This window comes from Synchiropus splendidus, chromosome 4 (assembly GCF_027744825.2).
Source record: "Synchiropus splendidus isolate RoL2022-P1 chromosome 4, RoL_Sspl_1.0, whole genome shotgun sequence".
Taxonomy (NCBI): Eukaryota; Metazoa; Chordata; class Actinopteri; order Syngnathiformes; family Callionymidae; genus Synchiropus; species Synchiropus splendidus.
Genome location: NC_071337.1, coordinates 6,061,191 through 6,086,581, shown reverse-complemented (window position 1 = coordinate 6,086,581; position 25,391 = coordinate 6,061,191). Strand labels below are relative to the sequence as shown.

General features: G+C 48.0%; 35 non-coding genes across 35 annotated transcripts; all 35 read right to left on the bottom strand.

Moving 5' to 3' along the window:
- Window positions 1-421: 421 nt before the first annotated feature.
- trnay-gua (transfer RNA tyrosine (anticodon GUA)) lies at window positions 422-506 on the bottom strand. Its single transcript is given in 2 exon segments — window positions 422-457; window positions 470-506. It is a non-coding gene; the product is annotated as a tRNA-Tyr (tRNA).
- A 627-nt stretch (window positions 507-1,133) lies between these two features.
- On the bottom strand, window positions 1,134-1,205 carry trnam-cau (transfer RNA methionine (anticodon CAU)). Its single transcript has one exon. It is a non-coding gene; the product is annotated as a tRNA-Met (tRNA).
- Window positions 1,206-2,006: 801 nt separating this feature from the next.
- On the bottom strand, window positions 2,007-2,078 carry trnam-cau (transfer RNA methionine (anticodon CAU)). The gene has a single exon. It is a non-coding gene; the product is annotated as a tRNA-Met (tRNA).
- Window positions 2,079-2,563: 485 nt separating this feature from the next.
- trnay-gua (transfer RNA tyrosine (anticodon GUA)) lies at window positions 2,564-2,648 on the bottom strand. The gene is given in 2 exon segments: window positions 2,564-2,599; window positions 2,612-2,648. It is a non-coding gene; the product is annotated as a tRNA-Tyr (tRNA).
- A 635-nt stretch (window positions 2,649-3,283) lies between these two features.
- trnam-cau (transfer RNA methionine (anticodon CAU)) lies at window positions 3,284-3,355 on the bottom strand. Its single transcript has one exon. It is a non-coding gene; the product is annotated as a tRNA-Met (tRNA).
- A 485-nt stretch (window positions 3,356-3,840) lies between these two features.
- trnay-gua (transfer RNA tyrosine (anticodon GUA)) lies at window positions 3,841-3,925 on the bottom strand. The gene is given in 2 exon segments: window positions 3,841-3,876; window positions 3,889-3,925. It is a non-coding gene; the product is annotated as a tRNA-Tyr (tRNA).
- Window positions 3,926-4,552: 627 nt separating this feature from the next.
- On the bottom strand, window positions 4,553-4,624 carry trnam-cau (transfer RNA methionine (anticodon CAU)). The gene has a single exon. It is a non-coding gene; the product is annotated as a tRNA-Met (tRNA).
- Window positions 4,625-5,425: 801 nt separating this feature from the next.
- trnam-cau (transfer RNA methionine (anticodon CAU)) lies at window positions 5,426-5,497 on the bottom strand. The gene has a single exon. It is a non-coding gene; the product is annotated as a tRNA-Met (tRNA).
- A 485-nt stretch (window positions 5,498-5,982) lies between these two features.
- Window positions 5,983-6,067, bottom strand: trnay-gua (transfer RNA tyrosine (anticodon GUA)). The gene is given in 2 exon segments: window positions 5,983-6,018; window positions 6,031-6,067. It is a non-coding gene; the product is annotated as a tRNA-Tyr (tRNA).
- A 627-nt stretch (window positions 6,068-6,694) lies between these two features.
- trnam-cau (transfer RNA methionine (anticodon CAU)) lies at window positions 6,695-6,766 on the bottom strand. Its single transcript has one exon. It is a non-coding gene; the product is annotated as a tRNA-Met (tRNA).
- Window positions 6,767-7,554: 788 nt separating this feature from the next.
- trnam-cau (transfer RNA methionine (anticodon CAU)) lies at window positions 7,555-7,626 on the bottom strand. The gene has a single exon. It is a non-coding gene; the product is annotated as a tRNA-Met (tRNA).
- A 485-nt stretch (window positions 7,627-8,111) lies between these two features.
- On the bottom strand, window positions 8,112-8,196 carry trnay-gua (transfer RNA tyrosine (anticodon GUA)). Its single transcript is given in 2 exon segments — window positions 8,112-8,147; window positions 8,160-8,196. It is a non-coding gene; the product is annotated as a tRNA-Tyr (tRNA).
- Window positions 8,197-8,823: 627 nt separating this feature from the next.
- Window positions 8,824-8,895, bottom strand: trnam-cau (transfer RNA methionine (anticodon CAU)). Its single transcript has one exon. It is a non-coding gene; the product is annotated as a tRNA-Met (tRNA).
- Window positions 8,896-9,380: 485 nt separating this feature from the next.
- On the bottom strand, window positions 9,381-9,465 carry trnay-gua (transfer RNA tyrosine (anticodon GUA)). Its single transcript is given in 2 exon segments — window positions 9,381-9,416; window positions 9,429-9,465. It is a non-coding gene; the product is annotated as a tRNA-Tyr (tRNA).
- A 1,475-nt stretch (window positions 9,466-10,940) lies between these two features.
- On the bottom strand, window positions 10,941-11,012 carry trnam-cau (transfer RNA methionine (anticodon CAU)). Its single transcript has one exon. It is a non-coding gene; the product is annotated as a tRNA-Met (tRNA).
- A 485-nt stretch (window positions 11,013-11,497) lies between these two features.
- On the bottom strand, window positions 11,498-11,582 carry trnay-gua (transfer RNA tyrosine (anticodon GUA)). Its single transcript is given in 2 exon segments — window positions 11,498-11,533; window positions 11,546-11,582. It is a non-coding gene; the product is annotated as a tRNA-Tyr (tRNA).
- Window positions 11,583-13,057: 1,475 nt separating this feature from the next.
- trnam-cau (transfer RNA methionine (anticodon CAU)) lies at window positions 13,058-13,129 on the bottom strand. Its single transcript has one exon. It is a non-coding gene; the product is annotated as a tRNA-Met (tRNA).
- Window positions 13,130-13,614: 485 nt separating this feature from the next.
- Window positions 13,615-13,699, bottom strand: trnay-gua (transfer RNA tyrosine (anticodon GUA)). Its single transcript is given in 2 exon segments — window positions 13,615-13,650; window positions 13,663-13,699. It is a non-coding gene; the product is annotated as a tRNA-Tyr (tRNA).
- A 627-nt stretch (window positions 13,700-14,326) lies between these two features.
- On the bottom strand, window positions 14,327-14,398 carry trnam-cau (transfer RNA methionine (anticodon CAU)). Its single transcript has one exon. It is a non-coding gene; the product is annotated as a tRNA-Met (tRNA).
- An 801-nt stretch (window positions 14,399-15,199) lies between these two features.
- trnam-cau (transfer RNA methionine (anticodon CAU)) lies at window positions 15,200-15,271 on the bottom strand. Its single transcript has one exon. It is a non-coding gene; the product is annotated as a tRNA-Met (tRNA).
- A 485-nt stretch (window positions 15,272-15,756) lies between these two features.
- Window positions 15,757-15,841, bottom strand: trnay-gua (transfer RNA tyrosine (anticodon GUA)). Its single transcript is given in 2 exon segments — window positions 15,757-15,792; window positions 15,805-15,841. It is a non-coding gene; the product is annotated as a tRNA-Tyr (tRNA).
- Window positions 15,842-16,468: 627 nt separating this feature from the next.
- trnam-cau (transfer RNA methionine (anticodon CAU)) lies at window positions 16,469-16,540 on the bottom strand. Its single transcript has one exon. It is a non-coding gene; the product is annotated as a tRNA-Met (tRNA).
- A 485-nt stretch (window positions 16,541-17,025) lies between these two features.
- trnay-gua (transfer RNA tyrosine (anticodon GUA)) lies at window positions 17,026-17,110 on the bottom strand. Its single transcript is given in 2 exon segments — window positions 17,026-17,061; window positions 17,074-17,110. It is a non-coding gene; the product is annotated as a tRNA-Tyr (tRNA).
- A 628-nt stretch (window positions 17,111-17,738) lies between these two features.
- trnam-cau (transfer RNA methionine (anticodon CAU)) lies at window positions 17,739-17,810 on the bottom strand. The gene has a single exon. It is a non-coding gene; the product is annotated as a tRNA-Met (tRNA).
- A 499-nt stretch (window positions 17,811-18,309) lies between these two features.
- Window positions 18,310-18,394, bottom strand: trnay-gua (transfer RNA tyrosine (anticodon GUA)). The gene is given in 2 exon segments: window positions 18,310-18,345; window positions 18,358-18,394. It is a non-coding gene; the product is annotated as a tRNA-Tyr (tRNA).
- A 775-nt stretch (window positions 18,395-19,169) lies between these two features.
- Window positions 19,170-19,254, bottom strand: trnay-gua (transfer RNA tyrosine (anticodon GUA)). Its single transcript is given in 2 exon segments — window positions 19,170-19,205; window positions 19,218-19,254. It is a non-coding gene; the product is annotated as a tRNA-Tyr (tRNA).
- A 627-nt stretch (window positions 19,255-19,881) lies between these two features.
- On the bottom strand, window positions 19,882-19,953 carry trnam-cau (transfer RNA methionine (anticodon CAU)). The gene has a single exon. It is a non-coding gene; the product is annotated as a tRNA-Met (tRNA).
- Window positions 19,954-20,439: 486 nt separating this feature from the next.
- Window positions 20,440-20,524, bottom strand: trnay-gua (transfer RNA tyrosine (anticodon GUA)). Its single transcript is given in 2 exon segments — window positions 20,440-20,475; window positions 20,488-20,524. It is a non-coding gene; the product is annotated as a tRNA-Tyr (tRNA).
- Window positions 20,525-21,152: 628 nt separating this feature from the next.
- Window positions 21,153-21,224, bottom strand: trnam-cau (transfer RNA methionine (anticodon CAU)). The gene has a single exon. It is a non-coding gene; the product is annotated as a tRNA-Met (tRNA).
- A 788-nt stretch (window positions 21,225-22,012) lies between these two features.
- Window positions 22,013-22,084, bottom strand: trnam-cau (transfer RNA methionine (anticodon CAU)). The gene has a single exon. It is a non-coding gene; the product is annotated as a tRNA-Met (tRNA).
- Window positions 22,085-22,569: 485 nt separating this feature from the next.
- On the bottom strand, window positions 22,570-22,654 carry trnay-gua (transfer RNA tyrosine (anticodon GUA)). Its single transcript is given in 2 exon segments — window positions 22,570-22,605; window positions 22,618-22,654. It is a non-coding gene; the product is annotated as a tRNA-Tyr (tRNA).
- Window positions 22,655-23,281: 627 nt separating this feature from the next.
- trnam-cau (transfer RNA methionine (anticodon CAU)) lies at window positions 23,282-23,353 on the bottom strand. The gene has a single exon. It is a non-coding gene; the product is annotated as a tRNA-Met (tRNA).
- A 486-nt stretch (window positions 23,354-23,839) lies between these two features.
- Window positions 23,840-23,924, bottom strand: trnay-gua (transfer RNA tyrosine (anticodon GUA)). Its single transcript is given in 2 exon segments — window positions 23,840-23,875; window positions 23,888-23,924. It is a non-coding gene; the product is annotated as a tRNA-Tyr (tRNA).
- Window positions 23,925-24,141: 217 nt separating this feature from the next.
- trnam-cau (transfer RNA methionine (anticodon CAU)) lies at window positions 24,142-24,213 on the bottom strand. Its single transcript has one exon. It is a non-coding gene; the product is annotated as a tRNA-Met (tRNA).
- Window positions 24,214-24,699: 486 nt separating this feature from the next.
- Window positions 24,700-24,784, bottom strand: trnay-gua (transfer RNA tyrosine (anticodon GUA)). Its single transcript is given in 2 exon segments — window positions 24,700-24,735; window positions 24,748-24,784. It is a non-coding gene; the product is annotated as a tRNA-Tyr (tRNA).
- Between the last annotated feature and the right edge of the window lie 607 nt (window positions 24,785-25,391).

Here is a 25,391-nt window from a genome sequence, read left to right as displayed (position 1 = left end):
ATTTCACCATTTTTTGTTTGCCTCCTCACCGAGATCACTTTGGAATGGGAGGCCCACAACCAGGAGCACCAGGCCTCCAACAGCTCAGCTCCCCAGATCATGCTGAAGGGACTGGCGTATTAGAAGACTAGAAACAATGCAATGTACAACCATCAGGCATCTTCTTCACATAAACTCCTGAGCTCACAGGAGTCTAAACCTATTCTAAAAGGCCTCAGCAAACTTTTGAAGGCTCGCCCCAGATCAGACTCTTGTGGGAGAAGAGTTCAGTTATCCCACAGTTGTGGAAAGTGAGGGTACGAGTGTCATTGTCACAGGTCATACTGCATGGAGGTGGAATATACAGATTAACAGGTCGACAGTCGAGGGCCTCACCACACACAGCATGTCATGGATACAGGTTCATCTTCAGAAAAACAATTCCTTCGAGCCGGATTTGAACCAGCAACCTAAGGATAGCCATCTCACTCTACAGTCCTCCGCTCTACCAACTGAGCTATCGAAGGACCACAGCCCACCTCTTATGGGAGGTGACTGTGGGAATACATTTGGCTTCCCTGCTGTGATCAAAGAATGGGACACCTTGACTCCCATACCGCAACCAAACCTAAATTCAATCTATGACCCCCTATTGGCTCTTTCCACAACTCCCTTACTAACTAAGTCACAGATGTCAACAATGAAGAGGACACAAAGCACCCTCACCACATTCTAACCCTCGTCCCAGTCAGATCTCCAGTCCTTGATCTGCTCTCACCCAAACCCCTTACCTCACCGAAGCCAGGAGTGTGGTGGGAGAGGACTGTGTGGACACATTTTCTTCTCTTGCATCATATCAGACACTCCCAAAAAGTTTCTGGGCCCTGCACGCTCCCACCAAACCACTCTGAGACAATGCTACCATTTGAGCTATCAAAGGACACACACTTGTTTTGTGGCAGAGGAGTGATGGAATGAATTTTGCTTACCTGCTCAGCACAAGGGCTGTGACACCAAGACTCCTTCACCCAAGTCTCTCAGTCAGGTTTCACTTCAAATCCGATGAGCTTGCACAGCAAGACCTCATTGCATTAGCTGTGTTTTCGGATTGGATGGAGGCAAAATATGCATCTCATTGCAAGAGAAGAACTCTGTAGCAGAGGATGGTTTCGATCCATCGACCTCTGGGTTATGGGCCCAGCACGCTTCCGCTGCGCCACTCTGCTATGATGGATGAACATATGAACCATGTGGCCACAGAATCTACGCACAAGTGTTGAAAACCTCGGGATTTCACTCATTTTTTGTTTGCCTCCTCACCGAAATCACTTTGGAATGGGAGGCCCACAACCAGGAGCACCAGGCCTCCTACAGCTCAGCTCCCCAGATCATTCTGAAGGGACTGGGGTATTATAAGACTAGAAACAATGCAATGTACAACCATCAGGAATCTTCTTCGCATAAACTCCTGAACTCACATGAGTCTAAACCTATTCTAAAAGGCCTCAGAAAACTTTTGAAGGGTCGCCCCAGATCAGACTCTTGTGGGAGAAGAGTTCAGTTATCCCACAGTTGTGGAAAGTGAGGGTACGAGTGTCATTGTCACAGGTCATACTGCATGGAGGTGGAATATACAGATTAACAGGTCTACAGTCGAGGGCCTCACCACACACAGCATGTCATGGTGAGGATACCTGGATACAGGTTCATCTTCAGAAAAACAACTCCTTCGAGCCGGATTTGAACCAGCGACCTAAAGACATCCATCTCACTCTACAGTCCACTGCTCTACCAACTGAGCTATCGACAGACCAAAGCCACTTGATTTGTGGCAGAGGAGTGATGGAATGAATTTTGCTTACCTGCTCAGCACAAGGGCTGTGACACCAAGACTCCTTCACCCAAGTCTCTCAGTCAGGTTTCACTTCAAATCCGATGAGCTCGCACAGCAAGACCTCATTGCATTAGCTGTGTTTTCGGATTGGATGGAGCCAAAATATGCATTTCATTGCAAGAGAAGAACTCTGTAGCAGAGGATGGTTTCGATCCATCGACCTCTGGGTTATGGGCCCAGCACGCTTCCGCTGCGCCACTCTGCTATGATGGATGAACATATGAACCATGTGGCCACAGAATCTACGCACAAGTGTTGAAAACCTCGGGATTTCACCATTTTTTGTTTACCGCCTCACTGAGATCACTTTGGAATGGGAGGCCCAAAACCAGGAGCACCAGGCCTCCTACAGCTCAGCTCCCCAGATCATTCTGAAGGGATTGGGGTATTAGAAGACTAGAAACAATGCAATGTACAACCATCAGGCATCTTCTTCACATAAACTCCTGAGCTCACAGGAGTCTAAACCTATTCTAAAAGGCCTCAGCAAACTTTTGAAGGCTCGCCCCAGATCAGACACTTGTGGGAGAAGAGTTCAGTTATCCCACAGTTGTGGAAAGTGAGGGTACGAGTGTCATTGTCACAGGTCATACTGCATGGAGGTGGAATATACAGATTAACAGGTCTACAGTCGAGGGCCTCACCACACACAGCATGTCATGGATACAGGTTCATCTTCAGAAAAACAATTCCTTCGAGCCGGATTTGAACCAGCGACCTAAGGATATCCATCTCACTCTACAGTCCTCCGCTCTACCAACTGAGCTATCGAAGGACCACAGACCACCTCTTATGGGAGGTGACTGTGGGAATACATTTTGCTTCCCTGCTCTAACCAAAGAATGGGACACCTTGACTCCCATACCGCAACCAAACCTAACTTCTATCTCTGATACCTGACCTCCTATTGGCTCTTTCCGCAACTCCCTTACTAACTAAGTCACAGATGTCAACAATGAAGAGGACACCAAACACCCTCACCACATTCTAACCCTCGTCCCAGTCAGATCTCCAGTCCTTGATCTGCTCTCACCCAAACCCCTTACCTCACCGAAGCCAGGAGTGTGGTGGGAGAGGACTGTGTGGACACATTTTCTTCTCTTGCATCTTATCAGACACTCCCAAAAACCTTTCTGGGCCCTGCACGCTCCCACCACACCACTCTGAGACAATGCTACCATTTGAGCTTTCAAAGGACAGACACTTGTTTTGTGGCAGAGGAGTGATGGAATGAATTTTGCTTAACTGCTCAGCACAAGGGCTGTGACACCAAGACTCCTTCACCCAAGTCTCTCAGTCAGGTTTCACTTCAAATCCGATGAGCTCGCACAGCAAGACCTCATTGCATTAGCTGTGTTTTCGGATTGGATGGAGCCATAATATGCATCTCATTGCAAGAGAAGAACTCTGTAGCAGAGGATGGTTTCGATCCATCGACCTCTGGGTTATGGGCCCAGCACGCTTCCGCTGCGCCACTCTGCTATGATGGATGAACATATGAACCATGTGGCCACAGAATCTACGCACAAGTGTTGAAAACCTCGGGATTTCACCATTTTTTGTTTACCGCCTCACTGAGATCACTTTGGAATGGGAGGCCCAAAACCAGGAGCACCAGGCCTCCTACAGCTCAGCTCCCCAGATCATTCTGAAGGGATTGGGGTATTAGAAGACTAGAAACAATGCAATGTACAACCATCAGGCATCTTCTTCACATAAACTCCTGAGCTCACAGGAGTCTAAACCTATTCTAAAAGGCCTCAGCAAACTTTTGAAGGCTCGCCCCAGATCAGACTCTTATGGGAGAAGAGTTCAGTTATCCCACAGTTGTGGAAAGTGAGGGTACGAGTGTCATTGTCACAGGTCATACTGCATGGAGGTGGAATATACAGATTAACAGGTCGACAGTCGAGGGCCTCACCACACACAGCATGTCATGGATACAGGTTCATCTTCAGAAAAACAATTCCTTCGAGCCGGATTTGAACCAGCGACCTAAGGATATCCATCTCACTCTACAGTCCTCCGCTCTACCAACTGAGCTATCGAAGGACCACAGCCCACCTCTTATGGGAGGTGACTGTGGGAATACATTTTGCTTCCCTGCTCTAACCAAAGAATGGGACACCTTGACTCCCATACCGCAACCAAACCTAAATTCAATCTATGACCCCCTATTGGCTCTTTCCGCAACTCCCTTACTAACTAAGTCACAGATGTCAACAATGAAGAGGACACAAAGCACCCTCACCACATTCTAACCCTCGTCCCAGTCAGATCTCCAGTCCTTGATCTGCTCTCACCCAAACCCCTTACCTCACCGAAGCCAGGAGTGTGGTGGGAGAGGACTGTGTGGACACATTTTCTTCTCTTGCATCATTTCAGACACTCCCAAAAAGTTTCTGGGCCCTGCACGCTCCCACCACACCACTCTGAGACAATGCTACCATTTGAGCTATCAAAGGACACACACTTGTTTTGTGGCAGAGGAGTGATGGAATGAATTTTGCTTACCTGCTCAGCACAAGGGCTGTGACACCAAGACTCCTTCACCCAAGTCTCTCAGTCAGGTTTCACTTCAAATCCGATGAGCTCGCACAGCAAGACCTCATTGCATTAGCTGTGTTTTCAGATTGGATGGAGCCAAAATATGAATCTCATTGCAAGAGAAGAACTCTGTAGCAGAGGATGGTTTCGATCCATCGACCTCTGGGTTATGGGCCCAGCACGCTTCCGCTGCGCCACTCTGCTATGATGGATGAACATATGAACCATGTGGCCACAGAATCTACTCACAAGTGTTGAAAACCTCGGGATTTCACTCATTTTTTGTTTGCCTCCTCACCGAAATCACTTTGGAATGGGAGGCCCACAACCAGGAGCACCAGGCCTCCTACAGCTCAGCTCCCCAGATCATTCTGAAGGGACTGGGGTATTATAAGACTAGAAACAATGCAATGTACAACCATCAGGAATCTTCTTCGCATAAACTCCTGAACTCACATGAGTCTAAACCTATTCTAAAAGGCCTCAGAAAACTTTTGAAGGGTCGCCCCAGATCAGACTCTTGTGGGAGAAGAGTTCAGTTATCCCACAGTTGTGGAAAGTGAGGGTACGAGTGTCATTGTCACAGGTCATACTGCATGGAGGTGGAATATACAGATTAACAGGTCTGCAGTCGAGGGCCTCACCACACACAGCATGTCATGGTGAGGATACCTGGATACAGGTTCATCTTCAGAAAAACAACTCCTTCGAGCCGGATTTGAACCAGCGACCTAAAGACATCCATCTCACTCTACAGTCCACTGCTCTACCAACTGAGCTATCGACAGACCAAAGCCACTTGATTTGTGGCAGAGGAGTGATGGAATGAATTTTGCTTACCTGCTCAGCACAAGGGCTGTGACACCAAGACTCCTTCACCCAAGTCTCTCAGTCAGGTTTCACTTCAAATCCGATGAGCTCGCACAGCAAGACCTCATTGCATTAGCTGTGTTTTCAGATTGGATGGAGCCAAAATATGCATTTCATTGCAAGAGAAGAACTCTGTAGCAGAGGATGGTTTCGATCCATCGACCTCTGGGTTATGGGCCCAGCACGCTTCCGCTGCGCCACTCTGCTATGATGGATGAACATATGAACCATGTGGCCACAGAATCTACGCACAAGTGTTGAAAACCTCGGGATTTCACCATTTTTTGTTTACCGCCTCACTGAGATCACTTTGGAATGGGAGGCCCAAAACCAGGAGCACCAGGCCTCCTACAGCTCAGCTCCCCAGATCATTCTGAAGGGATTGGGGTATTAGAAGACTAGAAACAATGCAATGTACAACCATCAGGCATCTTCTTCACATAAACTCCTTAACTCACATGAGTCTAAACCTATTCTAAATGGCCTCAGAAAACTTTTGAAGGGTCGCCCCAGATCAGACTCTTATGGGAGAAGAGTTCAGTTATCCCACAGTTGTGGAAAGTGAGGGTACGAGTGTCATTGTCACAGGTCATACTGCATGGAGGTGGAATATACAGATTAACAGGTCGACAGTCGAGGGCCTCACCACACACAGCATGTCATGGATACAGGTTCATCTTCAGAAAAACAATTCCTTCGAGCCGGATTTGAACCAGCGACCTAAGGATAGCCATCTCACTCTACAGTCCTCCGCTCTACCAACTGAGCTATCGAAGGACCACAGCCCACCTCTTATGGGAGGTGACTGTGGGAATACATTTGGCTTCCCTGCTCTAACCAAAGAATGGGACACCTTGACTCCCATACCGCAACCAAACCTAAATTCAATCTATGACCCCCTATTGGCTCTTTCCGCAACTCCCTTACTAACTAAGTCACAGATGTCAACAATGAAGAGGACACAAAGCACCCTCACCACATTCTAACCCTCGTCCCAGTCAGATCTCCAGTCCTTGATCTGCTCTCACCCAAACCCCTTACCTCACCGAAGCCAGGAGTGTGGTGGGAGAGGACTGTGTGGACACATTTTCTTCTCTTGCATCATATCAGACACTCCCAAAAAGTTTCTGGGCCCTGCACGCTCCCACCAAACCACTCTGAGACAATGCTACCATTTGAGCTATCAAAGGACACACACTTGTTTTGTGGCAGAGGAGTGATGGAATGAATTTTGCTTACCTGCTCAGCACAAGGGCTGTGACACCAAGACTCCTTCACCCAAGTCTCTCAGTCAGGTTTCACTTCAAATCCGATGAGCTCGCACAGCAAGACCTCATTGCATTAGCTGTGTTTTCAGATTGGATGGAGCCAAAATATGAATCTCATTGCAAGAGAAGAACTCTGTAGCAGAGGATGGTTTCGATCCATCGACCTCTGGGTTATGGGCCCAGCACGCTTCCGCTGCGCCACTCTGCTATGATGGATGAACATATGAACCATGTGGCCACAGAATCTACGCACAAGTGTTGAAAACCTCGGGATTTCACTCATTTTTTGTTTGCCTCCTCACCGAAATCACTTTGGAATGGGAGGCCCACAACCAGGAGCACCAGGCCTCCTACAGCTCAGCTCCCCAGATCATTCTGAAGGGACTGGGATATTATAAGACGAGAAACAATGCAATGTACAACCATCAGGAATCTTCTTCGCATAAACTCCTGAACTCACATGAGTCTAAACCTATTCTAAAAGGCCTCAGAAAACTTTTGAAGGGTCGCCCCAGATCAGACTCTTGTGGGAGAAGAGTTCAGTTATCCCACAGTTGTGGAAAGTGAGGGTACGAGTGTCATTGTCACAGGTCATACTGCATGGAGGTGGAATATACAGATTAACAGGTCTACAGTCGAGGGCCTCACCACACACAGCATGTCATGGATACAGGTTCATCTTCAGAAAAACAATTCCTTCGAGCCGGATTTGAACCAGCGACCTAAAGACATCCATCTCACTCTACAGTCCACTGCTCTACCAACTGAGCTATCGACAGACCAAAGCCACTTGATTTGTGGCAGAGGAGTGATGGAATGAATTTTGCTTACCTGCTCAGCACAAGGGCTGTGACACCAAGACTCCTTCACCCAAGTCTCTCAGTCAGGTTTCACTTCAAATCCGATGAGCTCGCACAGCAAGACCTCATTGCATTAGCTGTGTTTTCAGATTGGATGGAGCCAAAATATGCATTTCATTGCAAGAGAAGAACTCTGTAGCAGAGGATGGTTTCGATCCATCGACCTCTGGGTTATGGGCCCAGCACGCTTCCGCTGCGCCACTCTGCTATGATGGATGAACATATGAACCATGTGGCCACAGAATCTACGCACAAGTGTTGAAAACCTCGGGATTTCACCATTTTTTGTTTACCGCCTCACTGAGATCACTTTGGAATGGGAGGCCCAAAACCAGGAGCACCAGGCCTCCTACAGCTCAGCTCCCCAGATCATTCTGAAGGGATTGGGGTATTAGAAGACTAGAAACAATGCAATGTACAACCATCAGGCATCTTCTTCACATAAACTCCTTAACTCACAGGAGTCTAAACCTATTCTAAAAGGCCTCAGCAAACTTTTGAAGGCTCGCCCCAGATCAGACACTTGTGGGAGAAGAGTTCAGTTATCCCACAGTTGTGGAAAGTGAGGGTCCGAGTGTCATTGTCACAGGTCATACCGCATGGAGGTGGAATATACAGATTAACAGGTCTACAGTCGAGGGCCTCACCACACACAGCATGTCATGGATACAGGTTCATCTTCAGAAAAACAATTCCTTCGAGCCGGATTTGAACCAGCGACCTAAGGATATCCATCTCACTCTACAGTCCTCCGCTCTACCAACTGAGCTATCGAAGGACCACAGCCCACCTCTTATGGGAGGTGACTGTGGGAATACATTTTGCTTCCCTGCTCTAACCAAAGAATGGGACACCTTGACTCCCATACCGCAATCAAACCTAAATTCAATCTATGACCCCCTATTGGCTCTTTCCGCAACTCCCTTACTAACTAAGTCACAGATGTCAACAATGAAGAGGACACAAAGCACCCTCACCACATTCTAACCCTCGTCCCAGTCAGATCTCCAGTCCTTGATCTGCTCTCACCCAAACCCCTTACCTCACCGAAGCCAGGAGTGTGGTGGGAGAGGACTGTGTGGACACATTTTCTTCTCTTGCATCATTTCAGACACTCCCAAAAAGTTTCTGGGCCCTGCACGCTCCCACCAAACCACTCTGAGACAATGCTACCATTTGAGCTATCAAAGGACACACACTTGTTTTGTGGCAGAGGAGTGATGGAATGAATTTTGCTTACCTGCTCAGCACAAGGGCTGTGACACCAAGACTCCTTCACCCAAGTCTCTCAGTCAGGTTTCACTTCAAATCCGATGAGCTCGCACAGCAAGACCTCATTGCATTAGCTGTGTTTTCAGATTGGATGGAGCCAAAATATGAATCTCATTGCAAGAGAAGAACTCTGTAGCAGAGGATGGTTTCGATCCATCGACCTCTGGGTTATGGGCCCAGCACGCTTCCGCTGCGCCACTCTGCTATGATGGATGAACATATGAACCATGTGGCCACAGAATCTACTCACAAGTGTTGAAAACCTCTGGATTTCACCATTTTTTGTTTGCCTCCTCACCGAGATCACTTTGGAATGGGAGGCCCACAACCAGGAGCACCAGGCCTCCAACAGCTCAGCTCCCCAGATCATGCTGAAGGGACTGGCGTATTAGAAGACTAGAAACAATGCAATGTACAACCATCAGGCATCTTCTTCACATAAACTCCTGAGCTCACAGGAGTCTAAACCTATTCTAAAAGGCCTCAGCAAACTTTTGAAGGCTCGCCCCAGATCAGACACTTGTGGGAGAAGAGTTCAGTTATCCCACAGTTGTGGAAAGTGAGGGTACGAGTGTCATTGTCACAGGTCATACTGCATGGAGGTGGAATATACAGATTAACAGGTCTGCAGTCGAGGGCCTCACCACACACAGCATGTCATGGATACAGGTTCATCTTCAGAAAAACAATTCCTTCGAGCCGGATTTGAACCAGCGACCTAAGGATATCCATCTCACTCTACAGTCCTCCGCTCTACCAACTGAGCTATCGAAGGACCACAGCCCACCTCTTATGGGAGGTGACTGTGGGAATACATTTTGCTTCCCTGCTCTAACCAAAGAATGGGACACCTTGACTCCCATACCGCAACCAAACCTAACTTCTATCTCTGATACCTGACCTCCTATTGGCTCTTTCCGCAACTCCCTTACTAACTAAGTCACAGATGTCAACAATGAAGAGGACACCAAACACCCTCACCACATTCTAACCCTCGTCCCAGTCAGATCTCCAGTCCTTGATCTGCTCTCACCCAAACCCCTTACCTCACCGAAGCCAGGAGTGTGGTGGGAGAGGACTGTGTGGACACATTTTCTTCTCTTGCATCTTATCAGACACTCCCAAAAACCTTTCTGGGCCCTGCACGCTCCCACCACACCACTCTGAGACAATGCTACCATTTGAGCTTTCAAAGGACACACACTTGTTTTGTGGCAGAGGAGTGATGGAATGAATTTTGCTTAACTGCTCAGCACAAGGGCTGTGACACCAAGACTCCTTCACCCAAGTCTCTCAGTCAGGTTTCACTTCAAATCCGATGAGCTCGCACAGCAAGACCTCATTGCATTAGCTGTGTTTTCGGATTGGATGGAGGCAAAACATGCATCTCATTGCAAGAGAAGAACTCTGGGTTATGGGCCCAGCACGCTTCCGCTGCGCCACTCTGCTATGATGGATGAACATATGAACCATGTGGCCACAGAATCTACTCACAAGTGTTGAAAACCTCGGGATTTCACTCATTTTTTGTTTGCCTCCTCACCGAAATCACTTTGGAATGGGAGGCCCACAACCAGGAGCACCAGGCCTCCTACAGCTCAGCTCCCCAGATCATTCTGAAGGGACTGGGGTATTATAAGACTAGAAACAATGCAATGTACAACCATCAGGAATCTTCTTCGCATAAACTCCTGAACTCACATGAGTCTAAACCTATTCTAAAAGGCCTCAGAAAACTTTTGAAGGGTCGCCCCAGATCAGACTCTTGTGGGAGAAGAGTTCAGTTATCCCACAGTTGTGGAAAGTGAGGGTACGAGTGTCATTGTCACAGGTCATACTGCATGGAGGTGGAATATACAGATTAACAGGTCTACAGTCGAGGGCCTCACCACACACAGTATGTCATGGTGAGGATACCTGGATACAGGTTCATCTTCAGAAAAACAACTCCTTCGAGCCGGATTTGAACCAGCGACCTAAAGACATCCATCTCACTCTACAGTCCACTGCTCTACCAACTGAGCTATCGACAGACCAAAGCCACTTGATTTGTGGCAGAGGAGTGATGGAATGAATTTTGCTTACCTGCTCAGCACAAGGGCTGTGACACCAAGACTCCTTCACCCAAGTCTCTCAGTCAGGTTTCACTTCAAATCCGATGAGCTCGCACAGCAAGACCTCATTGCATTAGCTGTGTTTTCGGATTGGATGGAGCCAAAATATGCATTTCATTGCAAGAGAAGAACTCTGTAGCAGAGGATGGTTTCGATCCATCGACCTCTGGGTTATGGGCCCAGCACGCTTCCGCTGCGCCACTCTGCTATGATGGATGAACATATGAACCATGTGGCCACAGAATCTACTCACAAGTGTTGAAAACCTCTGGATTTCACCATTTTTTGTTTGCCTCCTCACCGAGATCACTTTGGAATGGGAGGCCCACAACCAGGAGCACCAGGCCTCCTACAGCTCAGCTCCCCAGATCATGCTGAAGGGACTGGCGTATTAGAAGACTAGAAACAATGCAATGTACAACCATCAGGCATCTTCTTCACATAAACTCCTGAGCTCACAGGAGTCTAAACCTATTCTAAAAGGCCTCAGCAAACTTTTGAAGGCTCGCCCCAGATCAGACACTTGTGGGAGAAGAGTTCAGTTATCCCACAGTTGTGGAAAGTGAGGGTACGAGTGTCATTGTCACAGGTCATACTGCATGGAGGTGGAATATACAGATTAACAGGTCTGCAGTCGAGGGCCTCACCACACACAGCATGTCATGGATACAGGTTCATCTTCAGAAAAACAATTCCTTCGAGCCGGATTTGAACCAGCGACCTAAGGATATCCATCTCACTCTACAGTCCTCCGCTCTACCAACTGAGCTATCGAAGGACCACAGCCCACCTCTTATGGGAGGTGACTGTGGGAATACATTTTGCTTCCCTGCTCTAACCAAAGAATGGGACACCTTGACTCCCATACCGCAACCAAACCTAACTTCTATCTCTGATACCTGACCTCCTATTGGCTCTTTCCGCAACTCCCTTACTAACTAAGTCACAGATGTCAACAATGAAGAGGACACCAAACACCCTCACCACATTCTAACCCTCGTCCCAGTCAGATCTCCAGTCCTTGATCTGCTCTCACCCAAACCCCTTACCTCACCGAAGCCAGGAGTGTGGTGGGAGAGGACTGTGTGGACACATTTTCTTCTCTTGCATCTTATCAGACACTCCCAAAAACCTTTCTGGGCCCTGCACGCTCCCACCACACCACTCTGAGACAATGCTACCATTTGAGCTTTCAAAGGACAGACACTTGTTTTGTGGCAGAGGAGTGATGGAATGAATTTTGCTTAACTGCTCAGCACAAGGGCTGTGACACCAAGACTCCTTCACCCAAGTCTCTCAGTCAGGTTTCACTTCAAATCCGATGAGCTCGCACAGCAAGACCTCATTGCATTAGCTGTGTTTTCGGATTGGATGGAGGCAAAACATGCATCTCATTGCAAGAGAAGAACTCTGGGTTATGGGCCCAGCACGCTTCCGCTGCGCCACTCTGCTATGATGGATGAACATATGAACCATGTGGCCACAGAATCTACTCACAAGTGTTGAAAACCTCGGGATTTCACTCATTTTTTGTTTGCCTCCTCACCGAAATCACTTTGGAATGGGAGGCCCACAACCAGGAGCACCAGGCCTCCTACAGCTCAGCTCCCCAGATCATTCTGAAGGGACTGGGGTATTATAAGACTAGAAACAATGCAATGTACAACCATCAGGAATCTTCTTCGCATAAACTCCTGAACTCACATGAGTCTAAACCTATTCTAAAAGGCCTCAGAAAACTTTTGAAGGGTCGCCCCAGATCAGACTCTTGTGGGAGAAGAGTTCAGTTATCCCACAGTTGTGGAAAGTGAGGGTACGAGTGTCATTGTCACAGGTCATACTGCATGGAGGTGGAATATACAGATTAACAGGTCTACAGTCGAGGGCCTCACCACACACAGTATGTCATGGTGAGGATACCTGGATACAGGTTCATCTTCAGAAAAACAACTCCTTCGAGCCGGATTTGAACCAGCGACCTAAAGACATCCATCTCACTCTACAGTCCACTGCTCTACCAACTGAGCTATCGACAGACCAAAGCCACTTGATTTGTGGCAGAGGAGTGATGGAATGAATTTTGCTTACCTGCTCAGCACAAGGGCTGTGACACCAAGACTCCTTCACCCAAGTCTCTCAGTCAGGTTTCACTTCAAATCCGATGAGCTCGCACAGCAAGACCTCATTGCATTAGCTGTGTTTTCGGATTGGATGGAGCCAAAATATGCATTTCATTGCAAGAGAAGAACTCTGTAGCAGAGGATGGTTTCGATCCATCGACCTCTGGGTTATGGGCCCAGCACGCTTCCGCTGCGCCACTCTGCTATGATGGATGAACATATGAACCATGTGGCCACAGAATCTACGCACAAGTGTTGAAAACCTCGGGATTTCACCATTTTTTGTTTACCGCCTCACTGAGATCACTTTGGAATGGGAGGCCCAAAACCAGGAGCACCAGGCCTCCTACAGCTCAGCTCCCCAGATCATTCTGAAGGGATTGGGGTATTAGAAGACTAGAAACAATGCAATGTACAACCATCAGGCATCTTCTTCACATAAACTCCTTAACTCACATGAGTCTAAACCTATTCTAAATGGCCTCAGAAAACTTTTGAAGGGTCGCCCCAGATCAGACTCTTATGGGAGAAGAGTTCAGTTATCCCACAGTTGTGGAAAGTGAGGGTCCGAGTGTCATTGTCACAGGTCATACTGCATGGAGGTGGAATATACAGATTAACAGGTCTGCAGTCGAGGGCCTCACCACACACAGCATGTCATGGATACAGGTTCATCTTCAGAAAAACAATTCCTTCGAGCCGGATTTGAACCAGCGACCTAAGGATATCCATCTCACTCTACAGTCCTCCGCTCTACCAACTGAGCTATCGAAGGACCACAGCCCACCTCTTATGGGAGGTGACTGTGGGAATACATTTGGCTTCCCTGCTGTGATCAAAGAATGGGACACCTTGACTCCCATACCGCAACCAAACCTAAATTCAATCTATGACCCCCTATTGGCTCATTCCGCAACTCCCTTACTAACTAAGTCACAGATGTCAACAATGAAGAGGACACCAAACACCCTCACCACATTCTAACCCTCGTCCCAGTCAGATCTCCAGTCCTTGATCTGCTCTCACCCAAACCCCTTACCTCACCGAAGCCAGGAGTGTGGTGGGAGAGGACTGTGTGGACACATTTTCTTCTCTTGCATCTTATCAGACACTCCCAAAAAGTTTCTGGGCCCTGCACGCTCCCACCACACCACTCTGAGACAATGCTACCATTTGAGCTTTCAAAGGACAGACACTTGTTTTGTGGCAGAGGAGTGATGGAATGAATTTTGCTTAACTGCTCAGCACAACGGCTGTGACACCAAGACTCCTTCACCCAAGTCTCTCAGTGCGGTTTCACTTCAAATCCGATGAGTTCGCACAGCAAGACCTCATTGCATTAGCTGTGTTTTCGGATTGGATGGAGGCAAAATATGCATCTCATTGCAAGAGAAGAACTCTGTAGCAGAGGATGGTTTCGATCCATCGACCTCTGGGTTATGGGCCCAGCACGCTTCCGCTGCGCCACTCTGCTATGATGGATGAACATATGAACCATGTGGCCACAGAATCTACGCACAAGTGTTGAAAACCTCGGGATTTCACTCATTTTTTGTTTGCCTCCTCACCGAAATCACTTTGGAATGGGAGGCCCACAACCAGGAGCACCAGGCCTCCTACAGCTCAGCTCCCCAGATCATTCTGAAGGGACTGGGATATTATAAGACGAGAAACAATGCAATGTACAACCATCAGGAATCTTCTTCGCATAAACTCCTGAACTCACATGAGTCTAAACCTATTCTAAAAGGCCTCAGAAAACTTTTGAAGGGTCGCCCCAGATCAGACTCTTGTGGGAGAAGAGTTCAGTTATCCCACAGTTGTGGAAAGTGAGGGTACGAGTGTCATTGTCACAGGTCATACTGCATGGAGGTGGAATATACAGATTAACAGGTCTACAGTCGAGGGCCTCACCACACACAGCATGTCATGGTGAGGATACCTGGATACAGGTTCATCTTCAGAAAAACAACTCCTTCGAGCCGGATTTGAACCAGCGACCTAAAGACATCCATCTCACTCTACAGTCCACTGCTCTACCAACTGAGCTATCGACAGACCAAAGCCACTTGATTTGTGGCAGAGGAGTGATGGAATGAATTTTGCTTACCTGCTCAGCACAAGGGCTGTGACACCAAGACTCCTTCACCCAAGTCTCTCAGTCAGGTTTCACTTCAAATCCGATGAGCTCGCACAGCAAGACCTCATTGCATTAGCTGTGTTTTCGGATTGGATGGAGCCAAAATATGAATCTCATTGCAAGAGAAGAACTCTGTAGCAGAGGATGGTTTCGATCCATCGACCTCTGGGTTATGGGCCCAGCACGCTTCCGCTGCGCCACTCTGCTATGATGGATGAACATATGAACCATGTGGCCACAGAATCTACGCACAAGTGTTGAAAACCTCGGGATTTCACCATTTTTGGATTGCCGCCTCCCTGAGATCACTTTGGAATGGGAGGCCCAAAACCAGGAGCACCAGGCCTCCTACAGCTCAGCTCCCCAGATCATTCTGAAGGGATTGGGGTATTAGAAGACTAGAAACAATGCAATGTACAACCATCAGGCATCTTCTTCACATAAACTCCTTAACTCACAGGAGTCTAAACCTATTCTAAAAGGCCTCAGCAAACTTTTGAAGGCTCGCCCCAGATAAGACACTTGTGGGAGAAGAGTTCAGTTATCCCACAGTTGTGGAAAGTGAGGGTCCGAGTGTCATTGTCACAGGTCATACCGCATGGAGGTGGAATATACAGATTAACAGGTCGACAGTCGAGGGCCTCACCACACACAGCATGTCATGGATACAGGTTCATCTTCAGAAAAACAATTCCTTCGAGCCGGATTTCAACCAGCGACCTAAGGATATCCATCTCACTCTACAGTCCTCCGCTCTACCAACTGAGCTATCGAAGGACCACAGCCCACCTCTTATGGGAGGTGACTGTGGGAATACATTTTGCTTCCCTGCTCTAACCAAAGAATGGGACACCTTGACTCCCATACCGCAACCAAACCTAAATTCAATCTATGACCCCCTATTGGCTCTTTCCGCAACTCCCTTACTAACTAAGTCACAGATGTCAACAATGAAGAGGACACCAAACACCCTCACCACATTCTAACCCTCGTCCCAGTCAGATCTCCAGTCCTTGATCTGCTCTCACCCAAACCCCTTACCTCACCGAAGCCAGGAGTGTGGTGGGAGAGGACTGTGTGGACACATTTTCTTCTCTTGCATCTTATCAGACACTCCCAAAAAGTTTCTGGGCCCTGCACGCTCCCACCAAACCACTCTGAGACAATGCTACCATTTGAGCTATCAAAGGACAGACACTTGTTTTGTGGCAGAGGAGTGATGGAATGAATTTTGCTTAACTGCTCAGCACAACGCCTGTGACACCAAGACTCCTTCACCCAAGTCTCTCAGTTCGGTTTCACTTCCAATCCGATGAGCTCGCACAGCAAGACCTCATTGCATTAGCTGTGTTTTCGGATTGGATGGAGCCAAAACATGCATCTCATTGCAAGAGAAGAAGTCTGTAGCAGAGGATGGTTTCGATCCATCGACCTCTGGGTTATGGGCCCAGCACGCTTCCGCTGCGCCACTCTGCTATGATGGATGAACATATGAACCATGTGGCCACAGAATCTAAGCACAAGTGTTGAAAACCTTGGGATTTCACCATTTTTTGTTTGCCGCCTCACTGAGATCACTTTGGAATGGGAGGCCCAAAACCAGGAGCACCAGGCCTCCTACAGCTCAGCTCTCCAGATCATTCTATAGGGACTGGGGTATTAGAAGACTAGAAACAATGCAATGTACAACCATCAGGCATCTTCTTCACATAAACTCCTGAGCTCACAGGAGTCTAAACCTATTCTAAAAGGCCTCAGCAAACTTTTGAAGGCTCGCTCCAGATAAGACACTTGTGGAAGAAGAGTTCAGTTATCCCACAGTTGTGGAAAGTGAGGGTCCGAGTGTCATTGTCACAGGTCATACTGCATGGAGGTGGAATATACAGATTAACAGGTCTACAGTCGAGGGCCTCACCACACACAGCATGTCATGGATACAGGTTCATCTTCAGAAAAACAATTCCTTCGAGCCGGATTTGAACCAGCGACCTAAGGATATCCATCTCACTCTACAGTCCTGCGCTCTACCAACTGAGCTATCGAAGGACCACAGCCCACCTCTTATGGGAGGTGACTGTGGGAATACATTTTGCTTCCCTGCTCTAACCAAAGAATGGGACACCTTGACTCCCATACCGCAACCAAACCTAAATTCAATCTATGACCCCCTATTGGCTCATTCCACAACTCCCTTACTAACTAAGTCACAGATGTCAACAATGAAGAGGACACCAAACACCCTCACCACATTCTAACCCTAGTCCCAGTCAGATCTCCAGTCCTTGATCTGCTCTCACCCAAAACCCTTACCTCACCGAAGCCAGGAGTGTGGTGGGAGAGCACTGTGTGGACACATTTTCTTCTCTTGCATCATATCAGACACTCCCAAAAACCTTTCTGGGCCCTGCACGCTCCCACCAAACCACTCTGAGACAATGCTACCATTTGAGCTATCAAAGGACAGACACTTGTTTTGTGGCAGAGGAGTGATGGAATGAATTTTGCTTACCTGCTCAGCACAACGGCTGTGACACCAAGACTCCTTCACCCAAGTCTCTCAGTTCGGTTTCACTTCCAATCCGATGAGCTCGCACAGCAAGACCTCATTGCATTAGCTGTGTTTTTGGATTGGATGGAGCCAAAATATGCATCTCATTGCAAGAGAAGAACTCTGTAGCAGAGGATGGTTTCGATCCATCGACCTCTGGGTTATGGGCCCAGCACGCTTCCGCTGCGCCACTCTGCTATGATGGATGAACATATGAACCATGTGGCCACAGAATCTACGCACAAGTGTTGAAAACCTTGGGATTTCACTCATTTTTTGTTTGCCTCCTCACCGAAATCACTTTGGAATGGGAGGCCCAAAACCAGGAGCACCAGGCCTCCTACAGCTCAGCTCCCCAGATCATTCTGAAGGGACTGGGGTATGAGAAGACTAGAAACAATGCAATGTACAACCATCAGGAATCTTCTTCGCATAAACTCCTGAACTCACATGAGTCTAAACCTCTTCTAAAAGGCCTCATAAAACTTTTGAAGGGTCGCCCCAGATCAGACCCTTGTGGGAGAAGAGTTCAGTTATCCCACAGTTGTGGAAAGTGAGGGTACGAGTGTCATTGTCACAGGTCATACTGCATGGAGGTGGAATATACAGATTAACAGGTCTACAGTCGAGGGCCTCACCACACACAGTATGTCATGGTGAGGATACCTGGATACAGGTTCATCTTCAGAAAAACTATTCCTTCGAGCCGGATTTGAACCAGCGACCTAAAGACATCCATCTCACTCTACAGTCCTCCGCTCTACCAACTGAGCTATCGAAAGACCAAAGCCACTTGATTTGTGGCAGAGGACTGTGGGAATGAATTTTGCTTAACTGCTCAGCACAACGGCTGTGACACCAAGATTCCTTCACCCAAGTCTCTCAGTTCGGTTTCACTTCCAATCCGATGAGCTCGCACAGCAAGACCTCATTGCATTAGCTGTGTTTTCGGATTGGATGGAGCCAAAATATGCATCTCATTGCAAGAGAAGAACTCTGTAGCAGAGGATGGTTTCGCTCCATCGACCTCTGGGTTATGGGCCCAGCACGCTTCCGCTGCGCCACTCTGCTATGATGGATGAACATATGAACCATGTGGCCACAGAATCTACGCACAAGTGTTGAAAACCTTGGGATTTCACTCATTTTTTGTTTGCCTCCTCACCGAAATCACTTTGGAATGGGAGGCCCAAAACCAGGAGCACCAGGCCTCCTACAGCTCAGCTCCCCAGATCATTCTGAAGGGATTGGGGTATTAGAAGACTAGAAACAATGCAATGTACAACCATCAGGCATCTTCTTCACATAAACTCCTGAGCTCACAGGAGTCTAAACCTATTCTAAAAGGCCTCAGCAAACTTTTGAAGGCTCGCCCCAGATAAGACACTTGTGGGAGAAGAGTTCAGTTATACCACAGTTGTGGAAAGTGAGGGTCCGAGTGTCATTGTCACAGGTCATACTGCATGGAGGTGGAATATACAGATTAACAGGTCTGCAGTCGAGGGCCTCACCACACACAGCATGTCATGGATACAGGTTCATCTTCAGAAAAACAATTCCTTCGAGCCGGATTTGAACCAGCGACCTAAGGATATCCATCTCACTCTACAGTCCTCCGCTCTACCAACTGAGCTATCGAAGGACCACAGCCCACCTCTTATGGGAGGTGACTGTGGGAATACATTTTGCTTCCCTGCTCTAACCAAAGAATGGGACACCTTGACTCCCATACCGCAACCAAACCTAAATTCAATCTATGACCCCCTATTGGCTCATTCCGCAACTCCCTTGCTAACTAAGTCACAAATGTCAACAATGAAGAGGACACCAAACACCCTCACCACATTCTAACCCTCGTCCCAGTCAGATCTCCAGTCCTTGATCTGCTCTCACCCAAAACCCTTACCTCACCGAAGTCAGGAGTGTGGTGGGAGAGGACTGTGTGGACACATTTTCTTCTCTTGCATCATATCAGACACTCCCAAAAAGTTTCTGGGGCCTGCACGCTCCCACCACACCACTCTGAGACAATGCTACCATTTGAGCTATCAAAGGACAGACACTTGTTTTGTGGCAGAGGAGTGATGGAATGAATTTTGCTTACCTGCTCAACACAACAGCTGTGACACCAAGACTCCTTCACCCAAGTCTCTCAGTTCGGTTTCACTTCCAATCCGATGAGCTCGCACAGCAAGACCTCATTGCATTAGCTGTGTTTTCGGATTGGATGGAGCCAAAATATGAATCTCATTGCAAGAGAAGAAGTCTGTAGCAGAGGACGGTTTCGATCCATCGACCTCTGGGTTATGGGCCCAGCACGCTTCCGCTGCGCCACTCTGCTATGATGGATGAACGTATGAACCATGTGGCCACAGAAACTACGCACAAGTGTTGAAAACCTTGGGATTTCACTCATTTTTTGTTTGCCGCCTCACTGAGATCACTTTGGAATGGGAGGCCCAAAACCAGGAGCACCAGGCCTCCTACAGCTCAGCTCCCCAGATCATTCTGAAGGGACTGGGGTATTAGAAGACTAGAAACAATGCAATGTACAACCATCAGGCATCTTCTTCACATAAACTCCTGAGCTCACAGGAGTCTAAACCTATTCTAAAAGGCCTCAGCAAACTTTTGAAGGCTCGCCCCAGATAAGACTCTTGTGGGAGAAGAGTTCAGTTATCCCACAGTTGTGGAAAGTGAGGGTCCGAGTGTCATTGTCACAGGTCATACCGCATGGAGGTGGAATATACAGATTAACAGGTCTGCAGTCGAGGGCCTCACCACACACAGCATGTCATGGATACAGGTTCATCTTCAGAAAAACAATTCCTTCGAGCCGGATTTGAACCAGCGACCTAAGGATATCCATCTCACTCTACAGTCCTCCGCTCTACCAACTGAGCTATCGAAGGACCACAGCCCACCTCTTATGGGAGGTGACTGTGGGAATACATTTTGCTTCCCTGCTCTAACCAAAGAATGGGACACCTTGACTCCCATACCGCAACCAAACCTAAATTCAATCTATGACCCCCGATTGGCTCATTCCGCAACTCCCTTGCTAACTAAGTCACAAATGTCAACAATGAAGAGGACACCAAACACCCTCACCACATTCTAACCCTCGTCCCAGTCAGATCTCCAGTCCTTGATCTGCTCTCACCCAAAACCCTTACCTCACCGAAGCCAGGAGTGTGGTGGGAGAGGACTGTGTGGACACATTTTCTTCTCTTGCATCTTATCAGACACTCCCAAAAACCTTTCTGGGCCCTGCACGCTCCCACCACACCACTCTGAGACAATGCTACCATTTGAGCTATCAAAGGAGAGACACTTGTTTTGTGGCAGAGGAGTGATGGAATGAATTTTGCTTAACTGCTCAGCACAACGGCTGTGACACCGAGACTCCTTCACCCAAGTCTCTCAGTCAGGTTTCACTTCAAATCCGATGAGCTCGCACAGCAAGACCTCATTGCATTAGCTGTGTTTTCGGATTGGATGGAACCAAAACATGCATCTCATTGCAAGAGAAGAAGTCTGTAGCAGAGGATGGTTTCGATCCATCGACCTCTGGGTTATGGGCCCAGCACGCTTCCGCTGCGCCACTCTGCTATGATGGATGAACATATGAACCATGTGGCCACAGAATCTACGCACAAGTGTTGAAAACCTTGGGATTTCACTCATTTTTTGTTTGCCTCCTCACCGAAATCACTTTGGAATGGGAGGCCCAAAACCAGGAGCACCAGGCCTCCTACAGCTCAGCTCCCCAGATCATTCTGAAGGGATTCGGGTATGAGAAGACTAGAAACAATGCAATGTACAACCATCAGGAATCTTCTTCGCATAAACTCCTGAACTCACATGAGTCTAAACCTATTCTAAAAGGCCTCAGAAAACTTTTGAAGGGTCGCCCCAGATCAGACTCTTGTGGGAGAAGAGTTCAGTTATCCCACAGTTGTGGAAAGTGAGGGTACGAGTGTCATTGTCACAGGTCATACTGCATGGAGGTGGAATATACAGATTAGGAGGTCTACGGTCGAGGGCCTCACCACACACAGCATGTCCTGGATACAGGTTCATCTTCAGAAAAACTATTCCTTCGAGCCGGATTTGAACCAGCGACCTAAAGACATCCATCTCACTCTACAGTCCACTGCTCTACCAACTGAGCTATCGAAAGACCAAAGCCACTTGATTTGTGGCAGAGGACTGTGGGAATGAATTTTGCTTAACTGCTCAGCACAACGGCTGTGACACCAAGACTCCTTCACCCAAGTCTCTCAGTTCGGTTTCACTTCCAATCCGATGAGCTCGCACAGCAAGACCTCATTGCATTAGCTGTGTTTTCGGATTGGATGGAGCCAAAATATGAATCTCATTGCAAGAGAAGAACTCTGTAGCAGAGGATGGTTTCGATCCATCGACCTCTGGGTTATGGGCCCAGCACGCTTCCGCTGCGCCACTCTGCTATGATGGCTGAACATATGAACCATGTGGCCACAGAATCTACGCACAAGTGTTGAAAACCTCGGGATTTCACCATTTTTTGTTTGCCGCCTCTCCGAGATCACTTTGGAATGGGAGGCCCAAAACCAGGAGCACCAGGCCTCCTACAGCTCAGCTCCCCAGATCATTCTGAAGGGACTGGGGTATTAGAAAACTAGAAACAATGCAATGTACAACCATCAGGCATCTTCTTCACATAAACTCCTTAACTCACAGGAGTCTAAACCTATTCTAAAAGGCCTCAGCAAACTTTTGAAGGCTCGCCCCAGATAAGACACTTGTGGGAGAAGAGTTCAGTTATCCCACAGTTGTGGAAAGTGAGGGTCCGAGTGTCATTGTCACAGGTCATACCGCATGGAGGTGGAATATACAGATTAACAGGTCTGCAGTCGAGGGCCTCACCACACACAGCATGTCATGGATACAGGTTCATCTTCAGAAAAACAATTCCTTCGAGCCGGATTTGAACCAGCGACCTAAGGATATCCATCTCACTCTACAGTCCTCCGCTCTACCAACTGAGCTATCGAAGGACCACAGCCCACCTCTTATGGGAGGTGACTGTGGGAATACATTTTGCTTCCCTGCTCTAACCAAAGAATGGGACACCTTGACTCCCATACCGCAACCAAACCTAAATTCAATCTATGGCCCCCTATTGGCTCATTCCGCAACTCCCTTGCTAACTAAGTCACAAATGTCAACAATGAAGAGGACACCAAACACCCTCACCACATTCTAACCCTCGTCCCAGTCAGATCTCCAGTCCTTGATCTGCTCTCACCCAAAACCCTTACCTCACCGAAGTCAGGAGTGTGGTGGGAGAGGACTGTGTGGACACATTTTCTTCTCTTGCATCATATCAGACACTCCCAAAAAGTTTCTGGGGCCTGCACGCTCCCACCACACCACTCTGAGACAATGCTACCATTTGAGCTATCAAAGGACAGACACTTGTTTTGTGGCAGAGGAGTGATGGAATGAATTTTGCTTAACTGCTCAGCACAACGGCTGTGACACCAAGACTCCTTCACCCAAGTCTCTCAGTTCGGTTTCACTTCAAATCCGATGAGCTCGCACAGCAAGACCTCATTGCATTAGCTGTGATTTCGGATTGGATGGAACCAAAACATGCATCTCATTGCAAGAGAAGAAGTCTGTAGCAGAGGATGGTTTCGATCCATCGACCTCTGGGTTATGGGCCCAGCACGCTTCCGCTGCGCCACTCTGCTATGATGGATGAACATATGAACCATGTGGCCACAGAATCAACGCACAAGTGTTGAAAACCTTGGGATTTCACTCATTTTTTGTTTGCCTCCTCACCGAAATCACTTTGGAATGGGAGGCCCAAAACCAGGAGCACCAGGCCTCCTACAGCTCAGCTCCCCAGATCATTCTGAAGGGACTGGGGTATTAGAAAACTAGAAACAATGCAATGTACAACCATCAGGCATCTTCTTCGCATAAACTCCTGAACTCACATGAGTCTAAACCTATTCTAAAAGGCCTCACCAAACTTTTGAAGGGTCGCCCCAGATAAGACACTTGTGGGAGAAGAGTTCAGTTATCCCACAGTTGTGGAAAGTGAGGGTACGAGTGTCATTGTCACAGGTCATACTGCATGGAGGTGGAATATACAGATTAACAGGTCTACAGTCGAGGGCCTCACCACACACAGCATGTCATGGTTACAGGTTCATCTTCAGAAAAACTATTCCTTCGAGCCGGATTTGAACCAGCGACCTAAAGACATCCATCTCACTCTACAGTCCTCCGCTCTACCAACTGAGCTATCGAAAGACCAAAGCCACTTGATTTGTGGCAGAGGACTGTGGGAATGAATTTTGCTTAACTGCTCAGCACAACGGCTGTGACACCAAGACTCCTTCACCCAAGTCTCTCAGTTCGGTTTCACTTCCAATCCGATGAGCTCGCACAGCAAGACCTCATTGCATTAGCTGTGTTTTCGGATTGGATGGAGCCAAAATATGCATCTCATTGCAAGAGAAGAAGTCTGTAGCAGAGGATGGTTTCGATCCATCGACCTCTGGGTTATGGGCCCAGCACGCTTCCGCTGCGCCACTCTGCTATGATGGCTGAACATATGAACCATGTGGCCACAGAATCTACGCACAAGTGTTGAAAACCTTGGGATTTCACTCATTTTTTGTTTGCCTCCTCACCGAAATCACTTTGGAATGGGAGGCCCACAACCAGGAGCACCAGGCCTCCTACAGCTGAGCTCCCCAGATCATTCTGAAGGGATTCGGGTATTAGAAAACTAGAAACAATGCAATGTACAACCATCAGGCATCTTCTTCGCATAAACTCCTGAACTCACATGAGTCTAAACCTATTCTAAAAGGCCTCAGAAAACTTTTGAAGGGTCGCCCCAGATCAGACTCTTGTGGGAGAAGAGTTCAGTTATCCCACAGTTGTGGAAAGTGAGGGTCCGAGTGTCATTGTCACAGGTCATACCGCATGGAGGTGGAATATACAGATTAACAGGTCTGCAGTCGAGGGCCTCACCACACACAGCATGTCATGGATACAGGTTCATCTTCAGAAAAACAATTCCTTCGAGCCGGATTTGAACCAGCGACCTAAGGATATCCATCTCACTCTACAGTCCTCCGCTCTACCAACTGAGCTATCGAAGGAACACAGCCCACCTCTTATGGGAGGTGACTGTGGGAATACATTTTGCTTCCCTGCTCTAACCAAAGAATGGGACACCTTGACTCCCATACCGCAACCAAACCTAAATTCAATCTATGACCCCCGATTGGCTCATTCCGCAACTCCCTTGCTAACTAAGTCACAAATGTCAACAATGAAGAGGACACCAAACACCCTCACCACATTCTAACCCTCGTCCCAGTCAGATCTCCAGTCCTTGATCTGCTCTCACCCAAAACCCTTACCTCACCGAAGCCAGGAGTGTGGTGGGAGAGGACTGTGTGGACACATTTTCTTCTCTTGCATCATATCAGACACTCCCAAAAAGTTTCTGGCCCCTGCACGCTCCCACCACACCACTCTGAGACAATGCTACCATTTGAGCTATCAAAGGACAGACACTTGTTTTGTGGCAGAGGAGTGATGGAATGAATTTTGCTTAACTGCTCAGCACAACGGCTGTGACACCAAGACTCCTTCACCCAAGTCTCTCAGTCAGGTTTCACTTCAAATCCGATGAGCTCGCACAGCAAGACCTCATTGCATTAGCTGTGTTTTCGGATTGGATGGAGCCAAAATATGCATCTC